At 41.2% G+C, this 17,269-nt stretch overlaps 2 long non-coding RNA genes across 2 annotated transcripts; both read right to left on the reverse strand.

Annotated features, from left to right (window-relative positions):
* Nucleotides 1-686: 686 nt before the first annotated feature.
* LOC144378600 (uncharacterized) lies at nt 687-6,295 on the reverse strand. The gene is made up of 2 exons (XR_013440442.1): nt 2,550-6,295; nt 687-2,499 (listed from the first exon to the last, which is right to left on the reverse strand). It is a non-coding gene; the product is annotated as an uncharacterized LOC144378600 (long non-coding RNA).
* Nucleotides 6,296-10,946: 4,651 nt separating this feature from the next.
* Nucleotides 10,947-12,002, reverse strand: LOC144378318 (uncharacterized). The gene is made up of 3 exons (XR_013440017.1): nt 11,794-12,002; nt 11,445-11,580; nt 10,947-11,075 (listed from the first exon to the last, which is right to left on the reverse strand). It is a non-coding gene; the product is annotated as an uncharacterized LOC144378318 (long non-coding RNA).
* Nucleotides 12,003-17,269: the final 5,267 nt, after the last annotated feature.

Genomic DNA, 17,269 nt, shown 5'->3' on the forward strand with positions numbered 1-17,269 from the left:
TAGAAGATAATGAAGAGGAGGAGCTGGAGACGCTGTCTCGGCAGCTAGGGAGTTTAGGTACAGGGAACAGAGATAAGCAAGGGCTCAAGAACGGACAGCCTCCCGATCCGCCTCCGTATGGCGGGGGTGTTTCAGGCTGCCGCTGCTTTCCTCTGTTCCTCAGGACTGGCATATCATTGCTATTGACATTAAAGACTGTTTCTTTTCTATTCCTTTACATCCTAAGGACTCACAGCGTTTTGCCTTCACCCTTCCCTCGTGTAATCACGAGGAACCAGATCAAAGGTTTGAGTGGGTTGTTTTACCACAGGGAATGTCTAACAGTCCTACGATTTGTCAGATGTATGTAGGGAAGGCACTCGCACCTCTCAGACAACAATATCCTTCCATCAAGATTATTCATTATATGGATGATGTATTATTGGCAGCCAAATTAGAACAGTCAGTTAATGAGGCCTATAAAGACTTGGTGAAGTTGTTAGCTCAGTATGGATTACATATTGCACCTAAAAAGGTTCAAACAGGGGATTCTATTCAGTATTTGGGAGCGACGATTGGATATGACATGTTAAAACCACAAAAAGTTACTATAAGAACTCAAGATCTCCAAACTTTAAATGATTTTCAAAAACTGTTGGGAGATATTAATTGTGCCGAAGTCTGGCTTGGCACAAATCAGGAGCCACTTGTCAAAAAGAAACTAACTTTATTTTTAGAACTACAAACGCCAAACAAAACAGCTCCAGGGAAAAACCCTCAGAGCCCAACTGCCACCACCGGCTTCCACCAGCCTCTCTCTCCCACACCAGCCTTTTCCTCCCACAATCCTCCTCCTCTTGAGGCCGATTGGCTGGGTTGCGTGGGCAGAGCCAAAGAAGTCACCCAATGAGCAGCTCCGTGGAGGAGCCAATCAGCTAGATGTTGCTGGGGCAGCTGTGAGCCAATCATCAGCTGGCAGTCTGAAGGGCAGGGAAACAGCCCAATGAACATCACCGCAGAGGAGCCAATCAGCTAGATGTTGCTGGGGCAGTCTGAAGCTTGCTGGCAGCTGGAAGTTTGCTGGGGCCCCTTTGGCTGTGGCTCTCAACATCTCCCCCTCTCTGTTTAAACAACAAGCATGTGGCTTATGGACCGTGCCTGCCTTAGGTTGTCCAATACATATGGTCCTTACCCGTCTTCGGATGAGCTGACCTCAGGGCGTCAGCCTCCTGTCTTAGGTTGGTACCATTGTAATTGGATCTTACCCGTCATTGACTACCGGTCCAGTACAGCCACACCTGTGGAGAGGTCTCAGCGGGGGGGGGGGGGGTGAGGTTCTTTGCCTCACCTCTGTTGACCCCCAAATTTTAGCTGAATGATCATGACAAGCAGAAGGGAGGAAGATATACCAAGTCAATTGACGGTTCTGTAAGCAGTTCAGTGTAAGTTCTGTAAGCAGTTCAGTGATGGCTATTGCAGAAACTGTAGATTAGTTTTATCTTTGTCTTCACCGGCACAGGGATGAAGATAGGAATTCTGGCAATAATGACTAAAGAAAAAATTAGGTAACATTCCAGAAGACACTAAAAGAAAACAATTTTCTTAACAATTTATATTATCTTCATCGGCACTGGGATGAAGATAGAAATTCTGGCAATAATGGCTAAAGAAAAAATTAGGTAACATTCCAGAAGGCACTAAAAGAAAACAATTTTCTTAAAAGAAAACAATTTTCTTAACAATTTATATTATAGTGAAGAGAATTATTAAATATAATGAAAACTAAAGGTGAGAGTAAACAAACAGATCTGTTAACCTCCTTTTTGTTTACATATTAAAACAATTCTTAACAGTTATTTACCCAATTTAAATTAAACCATTTAAATCACGTGAATAAAAAAAAAAATATTTGGATCCATCTTTTCATGAGCGCTCATCATATATGATATATAGAAATATGTACATTGGACATACGTACATTCAAACATATAACACAAAACACAAGTGTGCACACATAATATAATACATACAACACATAACACAATAGTAAAGGCCTTATAACTTTTTACAGGTAAAATCTCTATTGCAATGTTTAAAAACTCTATAGTCAAAAAAAAATAGAACTGATCAGCAAAACATTAACCTAGGTCTGTATGAGCTCAAAAAAATAAAATAGAACTTCATGATATGGGAAAGGGCAATAATAAAATAGATATTGAAAAAAGCATCCTGGTTCTGTCGCAGATGTAAGGATAGCCAAATTGGAGTTTTGGATATCAGCTATTATGGATTTGAGCTAAATCATCTTCTTTTTGGTCTGTAGAAATCGCTTTAGTTAATCTCTCTGGAATCCAAATCGGCTGCTGTTCTCTCTGTGGAAACACAAAAACAGACCCCCGACTCCAGACAATCACTGGGTCAGGATTTTAGTTAATCTCTCCGGAATCCAAATCAGCTGCTGTTCTCCCTGTGGAAACACACAAACAGGCCCCCGACTCCAGACAATCACTGGGTCAGAACCTTGGTTAATCTCTCTGGAATCCAAATCGGCTGCTGTTCTGGGTCAGAACCTTGGTTAATCTCTCTGGAATCCAAATCGGCTGCTGTTCTTCCTGTGGAAACACACAAACAGACCCCCGATTCCAGACAATTACTGGGTCAGGACCTTTCCATTGTCCTGTTAGAATATCTTTCCAAAGTACCTTGGGCTTATGTACATTTTTTGGACACATATGCCTTTCTGCAGCACTAAGTCCTGATGAATCCAAATTTAAAAAGTTTAGAGTAAAAAGCGTTATTTTAAGTTTATCTTTGGGGAATATATACCCCTTCCCAATTCCATCTTTTTGCTTTAATAAGTACATTTTAATAGTTTGATGAGCTCTTTCAACTATGCCTTGACCCTGTGGATTGTATGGGATTCCTGTTATATGAGTAATGCCAAATGATGAGCAAAATTGTTTAAAAGAAGTAGACGTATAACCAGGGGCATTATCTGTTTTTAACTGTTTTGGAATGCCCACAGTGGCAAAATTTTGTAAGCAATGAGCTATAACATCTTTAGTTTTTTCGCCGGCATGAAGGGAGCCCATCAAAAATCCAGAAGAAGTATCAACTGTAACATGCAAATATTTTAATTTTCCAAATTCTGGCAAGTGTGTGACGTCCATCTGCCAAATATGGTTAGGCATCAATCCTCTAGGATTGACTCCAAGATTAACTTGTGGTAAAAAGGTCACACAATTTTGACATTGTTTTATTATTTGTCTAGCTTGTTCCTTAGTTATTTTAAAACGCTTTTGTAAAGTATTAGCATTGACATGGAATCTTTCATGAAAATTTATAGCTTCTTCTAGTATAGAGAAAATATGTATGTCACGTGTAGTTTTATCTGCTAAATCATTGCCCAAACTAAGGGCTCCAGGCAATCCTGTATGTGCCCTGATATGTCCTATAAAGAATGGATCTTTTCTGTCCCAGATTAAACTTTGTATAGTGGAAAACAAAGAGAAAACAGTAGAAGAAGGGGAAATTCTACCAGCATCTTCAAGGGATACTATAGCATTAACTATATACTGGCTATCAGAAAATAAATTAAATACAGAATCTTTAAACATCACAAAAGTTTGTAATACTGCATTAAGCTCTACCTTTTGAGCTGATTGTTTGGGTACTAAAAATGTAAAAGCTTGATCAGGTGTAACTATTGCTGCTGTACCATTATTTGACCCATCAGTGAATATATTTGGAGCATTCATGATAGGTGTTTTTCTTGTCATTTTTGGAAAAATTACAGGATGCAATGACCAAAAAGACAATAAAGGATTAGATGGTAAGTGGTTATCAAATGAAACATTAGATTTGCACATTATTATTGCCCAAGTATTTAACTCATTAGCTAATTCATCAATTTGATTCATAGTATATGGAGTAATAATTTTATGGGGAGAAATTCCAAACACTGCCTTTGCTGTTTTTATTCCTTTGAGTATTAATTGTCCTACAGCCTCAGGATATCTAGTAAGAATAGTGTTAGGAGAATAAGATAAATGTATCCATAATAATGGACCTTCTTGCCAAAATACTCCTGTAGGAATATTTTTTGTTGGTAATACAATAAATAATAAAGGCAAACTTATATCAATTCTATCCAAATGCATATTTTCCATATATGTTTCAATGATTTTTAATGCCTTTCTTGCTTCAGGCGTTAACATTCGGGGTGAATTTGGATCTGATGGACCTTTTAGGATATCAAATAAAGGTCCCAATTCTCCTGTTGGAATACCTAGATAAGGCCTTATCCAATTTATGTCTCCTAATAACTTTTGAAAGTCATTAAGTGATTTGAGTTGATCTACTCGTATTTGAATTTTTGGTGGACGGACCATGGTTGAGGATAATAGAACTCCTAAATAATTAATTGGAAAATTTAATTGCACTTTATCTATTGCTATCTCTAGATTATAATTTTTTAATAAGTTTGTAAGTGTGGCATAACATTCTAGCAATGTGTTTTTAGCTTTGTGTGCCAATAACACATCATCCATATAGTGAAATATTTGTAGTTCAGGATTTTGATTTCTAAGTGGCTGGATTACTTTGTTAACATAAATTTGACACATAGTTGGACTGTTAGCCATCCCTTGAGGGAGTACTTTCCATTCATATCTCTGATCAGGACCTTCATGATTTAGTGCAGGGATAGTAAATGCAAAACGTGGACTATCCTCAGGATGAATTGGAATTGAAAAAAAACAATCTTTAATATCTATAACTAAAACATACCAGGTTTTTGGCAAAGCAGACAATTGAGGAATCCCCGATTGAGCAGGTCCCATAATGACCATTTCATTGTTAATGGCTCTTAAATCTTGCAGTAATCTCCATTTACCAGATTTCTTTTTGATGACAAAAATGGGAGTATTATGGGGAGATACAGAAGGTTGTATATGTCCTTCCGCTAATTGTTGTTTGACCAGATCATGGGCTACTTGTGTCTTTTCTTTAGTCAAGGGCCACTGAGGAACCCATACTGGCCTTTCTGATTTCCATGTAATTTTTATTGTCTCAGTGGCCCTTTGTGAAAATCCAACCCATGTCTGTCTGTTCCTTGATCTATTTGTATTGGTGCTGCTATACATTGTTCTTGTCTTTCTAATCTTTTTCCTTTCCTAAAACCTTGTTTAGCCATAATAGTGGGTGCATTTTGATTGATATTATTTGTTAATGTCAAACCTAATTGATCTAAGACATCTCGTCCCCATAAATTTACGGGAAGATGATCCAATACATATGGCTGTATAGTTCCTTCACATCCTTCAGGATCCTTCCAATCTAATAGCATTGCACTTCTATCGGGATTAGTCGCCACTCCTAGGCCTCGAAGCGATTGAGTGGCTTGTTGTAATGGCCAATGTTTTGGCCATTCTTGACGAGAGATGATGCTAAGATCTGCACCTGTATCCAGTAGCCCATTAAATTCATGTCCTTGAATATTTAGTTTTAGCATGGGGCGAGAATCTAAATTTAAAGAAAGCATAGCCCAATCTACACCTGTGGAGCCTAATCCCTTGGAACCTCTTTCTACAACATGACTGGAAAATTTATCATGTAGGCTTGGTATTATTAGTAACTGTGCTATTCTATCTCCTGGTGAAATTACTGATATACCCTTTGGAGAACTGGCTATAATTTTTATTTCACCTTCATAATTGGAATCAATTACCCCAGGACTTATCAAAAGTCCTTTTAGAGTAGAAGAGCTGCGTCCCAATAATAAGCCTACTGTTCCTTTGGGAAGAGGTCCTTTTACCCCTGTGGGAATGATTTGAACTCCCATCTCTGGAGTTAGTACTGATTTGGTGGAGGCGCAGATGTCCAACCCTGCGCTCCCTCTGGTTTGTCTGATGAGGGATCTGATGTGCTGGGCACTACCCTGATGGGGTTGCTGGGGTTGCTGGGTTCCTCCAGTGCTCCGTATATTTGTGGTTTGGGGCCCCGGAGCATTGGGGCCCCCTGTCCATTTTTTGGCAACGGAGCCCGATGCCTTTGTCCACGATATTGTGGATAAACACCTTGTCCTTGTTCGTTTTTTGATAATGGAGTACCCTCTATGGTGGTTTGAGGACGGTATTCATTAGCCCAATATAATGGAGTACCCTCTATGGTGGTTTGAGAACGGCATTCATTAGCCCAATGTCTCCCTCTACGGCATCGTGGGCAAATACCCGGTATTCTACTTGTTTGATACCTAGTTTTGTTAAACCCTCCTCCTATGGGGCAATTCCTTTTAAAATGTCCTGTTTGTTGACAATTGTAGCATGTCAATGAATGGATAAGAGGTTATTTACATATTCCTAATATCGTGCTCCAGCCTTTGTATGCTATTCTTAAGGGTGATCCAGATCTTACTTCCCCTCGTACCCTCACTAAAGAGGCCAGAGCGGCCCTTATAAAAGTAGAAGAAGCTATACAACATGCTACTCTATGCAGGCTCCAGAGTGATAAACCTTTCCAGTTATGTGTGCTTGCCACTATGCGGCAGCCTACTGGAGTACTGTGGCAAGATGGGCCTTTACTATGGATCCACCCACATGTATCCCCCAAAAAATCTTTAGAATACTATCCTGATGCTGTTACAGCGTTAGCACTTAGAGGGATTCAACAGAGCATTCAATTTTTTGGACAAGCACCTTCTTCTCTTATCATACCCTATTCTAAAGTTCAAATTACTGTTTTGTGTGCTACTCTAGACAACTGGACCATTCTATGTTGCTCGTTTCAAGGGAATATTGATAATCATTACCCTTCTCATCCATTACTCCATTTTGTTAAAGAGCATCCTATCATTTTCCCAAAAGTAACTTCACCCACTCCAATTCCGGGGGCTGTTAACATTTTTACTGATGGCTCTAAGTCTGAAATGGGAGCTTATGTGATTAATGACTCTCCCCCTGTCCAGCATCAATTTGCTCCTGAAAATCCACAATGGGTAGAACTACAAATTGTCATTAAAGTTTTTAAACAGTGTTCTTTTCCTTTCAATCTCATTTCGGACTCCATCTATGTGGTGCAGGCGCTCAAAATTCTGGAGGCTGTAGGAGCTATTAGTGACACCCATACTGTGTCTGCTTACTTTAATCAGCTTCAACAGCTTATCCGTAGCCGTACTGCCCCTTTCTATCCAATGCACATTCGGGCTCACACCTCTCTTCCTGGCCCGTTATCACAGGGTAATGCCTGTGCTGACTCGACAACTAGAAGCCAGTTGGTATGCTTGGCCTCCTCCTTAGAAAAAGCTAAATTGTTTCATCACAACTTTCATGTCAATGCTATGACACTGCGTAGACGTTTTTCCATCTCCAGAGCAGATGCTCATCAGATAGTATTACAATGTCCCCATTGTGTCACATTTCTTCATCCTCCTACTTATGGTGTAAACCCACGAGGATTAAAGCCATTGGTTGTCTGGCAGATGGACGTAACTCACGTGCCTGACTTTGGTAACCTCAAATATGTACATGTTTCTATTGACACGTACTCTGAAATTATTCATGCTTCTGCTTTATCGGGAAAAAAGGCACGTAATGTTATTACTCATTGCTTAGAGGCATGGGCAGCATGGGGTGCACCTACATCCCTTAAGACTGATAATGGACCTGCTTATACGGACAAACAGTTTACATCTTTTTGTTCTACTATGGGAGTACAACTTGCTCATGGGTTGCCTTACAATCCTCAAGGGCAAGACATTGTTGAACGTGCCCACTGCACCTTAAAAGAAACCTTAGAAAAACAAAAAGGGGGAATAGGAGTTGACCACACTCCTAAAGAACGCCTGTCCTTAGCTCTTTTTACCATTAATTTTTTAAATTTGGATATTCATGGCCGCTCTGCGGCCGATAGACATGTGTCCCCTCAGCCCTCTGTGACTGGCTATGTTAAGTGGAAAGATGTTCTTACGGGCCAATGGAACGGCCCTGACCCCGTGCTGACATGGGCACGAGGATCTGTATATGTTTTTCCCCAGGATCGCACGGAGCCGCTGTGGATCCCTGAACGCCTGACAAGAAGAGTCTCGAGATCTACTAACCAGCAGCAGGAGGTGCCACAACAGTCCCATGATGAGGAGCTTCATTCTGATGAGTGCTCTGGCTCTGATGCTGGTGCCAACGGTACAGATGGCACCAATGCAGTGGTGGGCAGTGGCACGGGCATGGCCAATGCCAATGCCAGTTCATAGTAATTCTAGTGTCCTCCCCACTCTTTTTTCTACCTCATGTGAGATGTCTGCTCCTTGTACCTCTCCTAGAGGGGACATGGAAAATATTTTTAATCAGTCTCAAGTTAATCTCACAGGAGTTTTTTGTTTCAGTCTTGGGAACACTAATTGTATTAGCCTTAAGACCAAAAATTTGACTAACTGGGAGGACCCATTGCGGTCCAGTCGAGTCTCAGGGAGTATTCTCAGTGCTGTATTGAGCCAAGTAGTTTCAGGGAAGCAATCAGGCTCAGGGACCCCCGCAACTAGCTCTGTTTTAAACATAACTACTTTAGCTATTATCTCCGAGGTATTAATCCCAATGCCTCCTTCTTCTAATAGTACTTGCTATGCCACTCATTTCAAGGCCTCTCCTTACTGTACCCCTAATTTTGGTTTTCCCCCAACATTTACGCCTTGTCAGGATCATTCTTGGGAGAAACATCAAGTTGCTAAAGGTTTCTCCTTTTCCCCCCCTCTAAAGAGATATGTTTATAACTTTAACAACAATGCCAACTCCTCTACAGGAACAGGTTGGTCCTGGTTTCAATGGCTCATTTCCAATGAGAAGGGGGCTTCAGCCGATATTTCCACATTGGCTCAATTACTAGGAGCCAAAAGTTGGCTGGCTAATGTTTCTGGCACTACTAAGGAGAGTGAACGAGGTAATAGGCTTACATCTGTTTCGTTCAACTCTCTGTTACATTATGCCACATTGCCTCCTGCAATGGTCTGTATCCAATCCCCGTTCCTGTTCCTTTTAGCTAATCACACCTCATCGGGGATACTGGATTGTTCTATTATTACCTGTTTCTTATCTGAGTGTTGGAATGGTTCTTGGACTGTAGCAGTAATTATGAAAATTCCAACTTTTGTCCCAATCCCAGTCACTGCGGATCCAGATAAATTTCCTATTGTAGAACTACTTAGAGTCCGCAGAGATTTTGGAATCACAGCAGCTATAGTGACAGCCGTGGCGGCATCTGCTGCTGCAGCAGTTACGGCCGGAGTAGCCATGGCCAGTCAAGTACAAACTGCTGCCACTATTAATCAAGTTGTTCAACAAACGTCCACTATACTTGAATCGCAAAATGCGATTAATCAACATATTTTGTCAGGGATTTTAGCTACCAACCAGAGAATAGATTTTCTTCAAGCTCAGGTAGAAGAATTGGCTGACCTAGTACTTTTAGGCTGCATTGACCAACGTGCACATTTATGTATAACCTCTGTCAGATTTAATGATTCCAGAAATGCTTCCCACATCATTGGTGGATATCTGGCCGGAAATTGGTCCATAGAAGCGGAAAACATGATCCAGTCTCAACTAACCCAGATAGCTGTCTTGAATAGTACCCGTGTCGATCCCGTGACTCTGGGTCAATTCACCAATTGGATATCTTCTGCTTTTTCCTTTTTTAAAGAGTGGGTGGGAGTAGGCATTTTTGGTGCACTGTGTTGTTTTGGTATGTTCCTCTGTTTGTGGTTTCTCTGTCGCCTTAAAGCTCGTAGTGCTCAAGATAAGGCTATGATCATACAAGCTCTTGCTGCTTTAAAAACTGGCAACTCGTCACAGGTCTGGCTTGCGCATCTTAAGCACTAAACTTTTGACATGGTCATTGCACCCCAAGTTATTATAACATTGCACTGGGATTGACATGTCTTTCCTCGTTATTCTCTTAGTGTCAGAAAGCCCTTGCACTCTGCCGGTCTTGCTACCATTGCACGCAGATGGGTTTCTACACTAGTGCCTTTGACATGGTCGTTGCACCCCAAGTTATTATAACATTGCACTGGGTACGACATGTCCTTCTTTTGTCTTTCTCTTAGTGCTGGAAAGCCCTTACACTCTGCGGGTCTTGTTGCCATTACACACAGAAGGGTTTCCACACTGGTCTTTATCTATCACTTTAAAGTCCGTGCCTTTCTTTCAGGGTGCTGCCAACTTGTTTGTAGTTGTACTTCTGCATGGCCACAGTTCAACCTCAGCTATTCCCTCTTACTCACCATCGTCACGATACAGGATGCGAGGCAAGGCACTACACTTGAGTGATCCATTGAGAAGAGGGACCTCAAGGGGAGCATGTCCTATTGCATGCGGGTTTGACGTGTCTCCGCCCCGCCCCACGAAAAAAGACGTCGGCTGATATGGTGTCAGATCTGGGGAAGGCGCCCCCTGGGGCTGGCCCATACTATGCAGCCACTTTTGCACAGTGGGATAGGACCTCTACTCTCACCTGTATTGTCTTAGTGAAACAAAAAGGGGGAGCTGTGGTGAGCCGTTCCTGTGGACTGTGGTCGCCATTACATGATGGTGCTGGCTCCGTTGTGGTCTGTGAAGGACAACTCCATATCAAAGAGAGTTGGCGTGTTCCCAGCTCCTTATCAGAGAAAGTTGGCGTGTCATTTTCTAGCTCCCTGTGAGAAGGGTACATGTGGCAGCTTCGCATTGGGGTTCGCGGTGCTTTATAAAGGCTGGGAGGGGCATCCGAGATAGAGTAGTAGAAGAATTATTAGAAGAATATCAAGGGCCTGAATAAACTGCTGAAAGAAGATTCCTGAGTCGCGTCTTCCTTGCGGGCAAGGGGGGGTCGCGACAAATGGGGGCCATAATGGTACCCACTTACTTGGTTTTACATGAGCAATACACTTAGAACAGTAGAGAAGTTTATTAGACACATTTAAAAATAATTAGTGTTTATGTGGGCAAAGCAAATAAAAATATGGAATAGCTCCAACATTTTTGAAGACCATTTGAGATTCTTGGACTAACAGTTCTCCTGTGTCATTGACTGAGTTTGAAGGTTGGTTGAGGTCCTGTGGTTGTTGCCACCTGACAACAGAGAACATAAATGGGAGGCTAGGTCGTATTAACAGCAGTATCTAGTCAAGAGCCCACTTAAAGATTTTTTTTTTTTTTTGTTAATCTGTTTGGTCCTGGCTTGTTCTGTACAATCATGTGACCAGAGCCAGAGCCACTTACCTCCTTTGTACAATGGCAATAATTGTACCTGCACATAGGTTGTCAGGATTAACTGAGTTCCTGTAAGTGTATAGAACTGTGCCTGGTCCATAATAAGCAGCTGATAAGTCTTAGCATTCACCACCGCCACCATCATCATCATTGTTATTTTTATCAATAACAATGATTGGTTAAAGAGCTATCTGGAAATTAAAGCCCTACAGGAAGGTCGCTACTCACTTGTCAAGTCAAGGCTGGCTCTAATGGTGTCCTGTCCTCTATATGCTCAGTTCCTTGGCGATTCCTTGCTTCTTCTGGCTTGATAGGAAGTTGAGTTGGTTGCTTCTGCGTCACACACAGTGTTATTAGTCCATGCCTATAAACAAAAAAGAAAAAGAGATATGCATCTTCAAAAAAAAAACTCTATGAAAATAGCCATTTTCTTGTTGTCATCACCCTGAAAATTCTGTCACACAACCTTTATGCAATTTGAGTTTAGACATTCTTTCTCAAGATTATGCCTTTAGCATTGGTGATCTCCTTACAAGGGACAGATAGTCTAAGTGCACCTATAGAGATGTGCACCTACCCTTTAAAATATGACAGTGGCTCTGAAACTGCCAGGCAGCCCAGCCTCGTATTTTCTGTCCTGCTTTTTACATTCCCTTTTCATCACCGCACAATGGACTATTTCATCATGAGGTGAAAATAGAACACCTGCCGTAAATCTTTGAGGATTTTGTCCTGTGTTTTCTTGTAAAGCCAAACCAGAAACCCCCACTGGCAAAACCAGCTGTGCCTCATATTTAAACACAAACTATAAAGTGTCAAGGGAAAGAAGTGACTTAGCCAATGAAAACAGTACAGTGGGGGCCAGATCGGTTTCCAAGATTTATGAGCTGAGAGCAAGTCACACTTTAATGAATATTAAATGAAACCTATCTTATTCGTGCAAGACAGGCTGTATTTTCTTTTGAACACTTCCATGAAATGCCTCTTTTCTGAAACTCTTTGGAAACTTGAGTTGTCTCCTCAAAATGATATGCGTGTCAGCACATTGCAATAAATCTTCTGAGAACTAGGAAATACATGATGGCTTGGTACTGTGGAAATCATATTTTCCCCCTTTAAAGTGTCAGGATTTTATCTATGGGGACATGTTTCCAGTCAAGAGCAAAACCGGTGAAAAGCAGTGTCTTAAGTTTTAATTCAATTCTCCTTGATTTGAGTTATCTTCCATTTAAAAACCCGTGTCCAAATGTGGTCTAGGGAGTTGGACATGGGCAACATCCATCCCGAGTTTCCTCAATACTTTTTTCCTATGTTCCAAATGCTCTCTCAATTCTTGCTGCCACATTTGAGCTCGACCCTGACTTCTTACCACCAAGTGTCATCAGGAAATGTTTGACTTATAGTATGCATATGATCTTTTAGAAGAGTTTGCATTTAAAATTTTCTAAGTACACAAAGACAGGTTGCATATTTGGGATATGTATGAAATTAATGGTGTTTGTGGGGAGCAGGGACAGAACCTCCATCCAGGGGGTACTGTCCTCCTTATGTTGTTTGTGTTCCTGGAGATGTGCAGTGCAGTATCCCTGGAAAAGGAGAAGGTAGAGTTACTTTCTCAGTGTTTCTAAAATCACACTAAAATGTTACATAGGGATCTAATTGTCTGGTCTGTCTCTGTTTGGAAGAAATAGATACAGAAACAAAACTATAAGTGAGGCGAAGCCAGTCTGATGAGGAAGTGAACTGTTAGAAATTCTCCCCCAGTAAATGTTCTTGCTGCTTCTAAGAGAAGCCACATATGATCAGCAGGTCCCTGACCCATCCTGGCAGATGGCACCACTGGTAGAGGAAAACTAAAAGAGCCAAGAGGCTTTGCAAACTTCCCCAAGAGTAATCTCTGAGGAATCTCAGCTGACTCTTTAAAATTGGAACAAGGTCAGTTTTGGCTAACTTGGTCTTAAACACCTGGCAGAAGAATATAGCCTACAAATAGTCCTACATGGACATTTAAAAGGAAAAACAATTTTTAAAAAATGAAATTTAAGATGCACACTTGTGTCAGCCCTACCAAAAGTAAGTCAAGCTGGAGCCTATAAAGGAAGGGTTCTTGTGTGGGAGTGCCCAATAATAATGATCACAAAGGACTCTAGAATCGCAGGTTTGTTCTGAGTTGAGCCCGATCTCATAGACTTACAAATCTTCCTTACCTCCTACATTGATAAACTTGATTGTTTTTTTCACCATTATGATTATGAGTTACTGTCTTTGTGTTTTCAGAGACTGGCTTAAATACTAATTGCTTTTTTGCTAATTGTTTACAAGAAAAGTGATGCTTTGCTGTTTTGTTTATTATTGTCTTAATCTGATCCCTGCCCTATGTATGTCTTGTTTGTTCAGTCACCTGCCATCTGCCACTGTGGACCTCTGACTGCTTTGATGTTGAATACCCTTAACTGTCCACACCCCACTTGATAGAGAACAAAAACTTTGGGTTACTTCCCCCAACTTTGCACTATTTTAGTAGGAAGAAGCTTGGAGATGTTGTTGCCCATTTTTCCAGAGAAATCGAATGAAGAAATTGACAATGGGGAGATGGAACAGTGTCCACTTTATGCTTTGAATACATCCCTTGCTGCTCTGCTGCTGCAACTTTTAAAAAAAATGGACATGTTTCTTTCTCTTCCTGTCTCCCCGATTCTCCCTAATCTCTTCCCCTCCCTAATCTCAGGGGAAACAGGATTACCTTTCTTCCCCATTTTAGGCAGATTTATCTGTCCTTGAGTATATATCACCATAGGAATGAAGTAATCCATACTTTGGGGATGGTACCAGAAGATCTCAAAATTGACTATCTCCCCAATTAACAAGTGAATCACGACTCCAAGTAGAATATAGCCTTTGAATCCCCTCTTTTAAAGCCCCCTATTCCTGCTGATGAGCAGAATCACAGCCTTTGGGACAGGAATCCCCTGTGTTTCTTCTCCTTTGCTAGCAAAGTAATAAACCTTTTCCCTTTTTCTTTTTCTAAAAAAAAAAAAAAGAAAAGAAAAGAAAAGAAAGAAAGAAATGCACCCTCAAACAGGTGCACCGCCATGTGGAAAAGGGGGTGTGGTCAACTGTGTGACAGACAAATTTGTGCTAAATTCAAAATGAGCAAAACTTGAATACAAAGGTCTCAGCCTTCCAAGACAGTACTTCTAGAATCTAATCTGAATTTTCCAGAACTATTTATAAGGATTCCCTGTTGCTTTTGCAGGATGATGTTGGGGTGTATCAGTCTATTGCCTCCAGGTAAGTTAGGGTGGCCACCCTTTTCCAAGTTGAGGTATGCTGTACTACACTGGGACAGCTGTTTGGACTCTAATTTGGTGGGTGATATATGCAGTGGTGAAGAAACAAGATTTGACATTAGGCTAAATACAAATCTCTCTGAGGTAGGAACAGCATCCATCCTGATTATTGACAACCAATACCTGGCTCTGTTTCTGCCACAGGAAATACACTCAATAATTAGAAATTGATGGCTATATGGATGAATGAACTAGCCTGCTTGAAACCCAGAGCTGCTAATATTTTAGTTTCATGGCTTCAGGAATATTATTCAAGCTTTCTGAATGTCAGTTTTCTTATTTGCAAAATGGAAAAATAATATTTTATTGGGTTATTGGAAGAAATACAATGATCTAACATATCTGTAGTCCTTAGCACAATGCATTCATAAGAGCGAGCTGTCATGATATTGATATCAGCAGCATTACTGAGTTGTTAATCAGTGGGGGAGGAGGTAGTTGAAATATCAGATGTAGATCCTCACAGCAGCCCTGGAGAGCATCGAGAGAGAATAGGGTAGAACAGAAAGTATGGGTCGGATGTTTACAGACACTTAGGTGAGAGGCTGGGCATGACTTGGCCTGGACAAAGAAGGTAGAAATGGGGTCTTAACAAAATTGGTCATTGGGAAGTCACAGGTGACCTGGCCTAAAGCTCAGGACATTTTTACCACACCGTGCCAGAGAATATACCTACATTAAAAAAAGGTGGGGTCTAAGTCTAGGAAGGATGCATATATGTGTGTGTGTGTGTGTGTGTGTGTGTGTGTGTGTGTGTGTGTGAGAGAGAGAGAGAGAGAGAGAGAGAGAGAGAGAGAGAGAGAGAGAGAGAGAGAGAGATATGCATGGGCACATGAATAAATAATTGTCAAAGATCTGGAAGACATTGCCTAGTTGATAATGGAGATGAAGTAAGTCATGAGGAGGTATTGGGCGAAAAAGAAATGTGAGCATTAACTAGAGTAAATTTCTGCCGTTCCCACACTGGGGCCAGCCTTACCATGCCTTACCTATGGGAACTGTGGTTGATATGCTGAGACACTCAGTCTTTTAGCTCATACACTGGATTTTAATTTTTTTCTGAGAAAAATGATGAGTTTGTCATCATGTGATCTTATGCTGCTCTTACAGCCAGCCAATCTGGAAAACACCTGCTAAAAGGGAATATACAAAATGTATGAAGGAATAACCAAGAGATAATGTTTGTGTGATGAACAGGTCTTAATTAGCTACATCAGGCATTGCAGGCACTCTCTGTTCTAAACACATTGTATTTAATTTTCACAATCACCTTCTCCATTTTATAGATGGAAATACTGAGAGTTAGATGAATTAGGAACTTGGTTAGTAAGTTGTGAAGTCAAGGTTGAAACCCAGGTCTTTCTTAAAAAAAAATTAGTTATACATAACAGCAGAATGCATTTCAACTCATTGTACACAGATGGAGCACAACTTCTAATTTTTCTGGATGTATACAATGCAGTCACGCAGTTGGTGCAATCATACAATAATGTCTATCTCATTCCACCATCCTCACAGCCCCTCCCTTACTGTAAGTATTGGTGAGGATGTAGGGAAAAAGATGCACTCATACATTGTTGGTGGGACTGCAAATTGGTACAACCACTCTGGAAAGCAGTATGGCGATCCCTTGGAAAATTTGGAATGGAACCATTTTTTGACTCAGCTACCCCACTGGGTCAAAGGACTTGAAACTCAGGTCTTTCTCTATGCTCTTTCTAATATTCAGTAATGCACGTGAGACTCAAAGCTAAATGAGTCTTCACTGTTAACTTGCATTATGTGGAAGGACTAGCTCCGTGATGGGAATGGATGTGTTGATGGAAAATAATCACTTACTGTTCCAGGGATAATGGTGGTATGTTAGCACAATAAGAAAAGTAAACATGTTGAGCCCTTAATAGGTGCCAGTCACTAGGCTAGGGGCATCACATTTGGGATCTCATTTAATCCTCACAGCAAGTCCATGAGCTGAGTGCTCTGCCTGCATGCCGGTGAGAGGCAGTGTGTGAAGCAGAACAGGTGTCTCCTAGTCGCTGCCATGTCTCAATAGGCTGAGGTCCACGGCATTGGCTTCTTTGCTGGATGCTGCAGAAAAACATGCTGGAGACTCTGGCTCCTCAGTTCGCAGCATTCTCCTATAATCACAAACAGCTGGCAGAGGACCTGTCTTCCTCCAGAAACAAGTGAGTTGAAAGGTGAAGACACAGTTTACGGACAGTCAGCATGACCTTCAAGCTGGGCCAGGCGGGAGGGACAGTGGTTTTTGCAGGGCCACATCCCACCTTATTACCTTCTTCCCTTCAATAGCAGTAAGATTATTAGCTAATGTTTGTTGAGCTGTTGCTAAGTGCTGGACACTATCCTAGTCACTGCACATGCATTTTCTCATTTAATCCTCATACCCAAGGATTAAATGGGTAGAACCAAGGCAGAAAAGTTAAGTCTGTTTTCCCAGTGAGCTCTGGATCAAACTGGTTCTTAGAGACCAAATGCCAAAGAGAGGTCAATAGCTGGTCAACAATTCCCTGAAGACCATTATTTTGTTCACTTCCTAATACCCACACATGTATAGCAGGGGCTGGGTAGAACCACCAAAAGGTAGTTATTTCAGGGCACTTGGCAATGGTACGGAGAATAACATACATTCCAGGTGCTTTTAACTGCTTGTTTGGAAGAGAGACCTTCTCTGCTTTAGATCTG

This window comes from Ictidomys tridecemlineatus, chromosome 6, assembly GCF_052094955.1.
Source record: "Ictidomys tridecemlineatus isolate mIctTri1 chromosome 6, mIctTri1.hap1, whole genome shotgun sequence".
NCBI lineage: Eukaryota > Metazoa > Chordata > Mammalia > Rodentia > Sciuridae > Ictidomys > Ictidomys tridecemlineatus.